We start from the raw sequence: 1505 nt of genomic DNA, 5'->3' as shown, positions 1-1505 counted from the left end.
AATAACATTTTGATTTTTTAAATATTCCAAGAGAAAATGCCAAAAATATGGGATGGGCCTAAAGCAAGACCCTCTATGAAAATTTTCTCTAGGCCCATATTTTTAATTGGATTTGGGCTATTGATTTCGGACTTATTGTACAAACTAACATTTATTAAACAAAGCCCAACTCATAAAATACTGCACTTAAGCAAGTTTCAGCGGTTTAAATTCTGTCTTGTGTATGCAGCAATTCATTGACCATTAACAAACTCTTAAATAAAGCTCTGATCTGCGACAGATACTATGGTCAACGACGAAAAAAACAAAGCCCAAATTTGTTATTCAAAAACCACAAAGTTCAACTCATAAAAAATACATGAAGCCCATATTAATTAAACCAAAATAATAAGAAGGAACTTATATCAACCAATTTAGATTGGTTTAGTGATTAACTCACTAATTCATTTATATAAGTATGAGGAATTTGAATCTCAGTTTGTATATGCAACAATTCATTGGTCAGTGACAAACTTTTAAATAAAGATCTGATCTGCGATAGATTAAATTTTAGCCTATCAAATTGTGAGATACCATGAGAAACAAAAAAAAAGAAGAACTGTATCTAGATATTTGCATTTGAAATTTGAACAAATTATATAAAAATTAAATATTTAGTTCAAAATTCAGACTTCTATGATTAATTAATAATCATGTGTTATGAAATAAAACGTAATGTTATCGAACAAGTTAAACGAAGTGTACCTAAAATTCAACCTCTTTTTAAGGGTAATTAGAAGAAATACCAGGCAACCAGGTTGGATTTGACTGGCCATTATAGCCATAGATGACGATGACAACCAATTAAGGGCTTGTTAGTAATTAATTATTAATTAACAATAGTAGTTAGAATAAGGAATAACGAAAAAGATAATCATAATATCATACGAGAGTGTAACCCCAATTTTGGAAAATCATTGAACATGGGTAGGCCTATATACATATATCATGCATGTTCAATGCATGAAGCAAAAAAACACTACGCTTAATTACTTTCTAAATTATGTTAATCTGAAAAGACCCTCATCCAATCATCCGTTTATGCATTGTATCCATGTAGTGGTTCCATTATCATGCATTGTCTTTCGCTGACATAATCCGCTTTTTTATCTAAAAAGAAAATATATTACTAGATATCTATGGAAAAATTTTAAATCAGTATAAATAATTAATTTTTTATTATAAAATGATTTTTTTAATCCTATTTTTAGGAAGATTTAGAATTTAAAGTAAACAATTTTTTTTTTTTAAAATTGACTGAAAAAATTAAGTCTTTTATTGAACTTAAAAGTTAACTTCTTAAATGACTTAAAATAAGCTTTTAATTTGTCCTCATAAAATACTTGTCTTTTAATTTTAGTTCATATCATTTTTTCTTTTTTATTTATAGAAATCTAAAATGGTATTTATTTTAATTTTTCCCTTAAGTACTGATATATCAAGTTAAATATTAAAATAGCAAGACA

The sequence above is a fragment of the Arachis ipaensis genome, chromosome B03 (assembly GCF_000816755.2).
Source record: "Arachis ipaensis cultivar K30076 chromosome B03, Araip1.1, whole genome shotgun sequence".
Lineage (NCBI taxonomy): Eukaryota > Viridiplantae > Streptophyta > Magnoliopsida > Fabales > Fabaceae > Arachis > Arachis ipaensis.
This window is presented reverse-complemented; position numbering follows the sequence as displayed.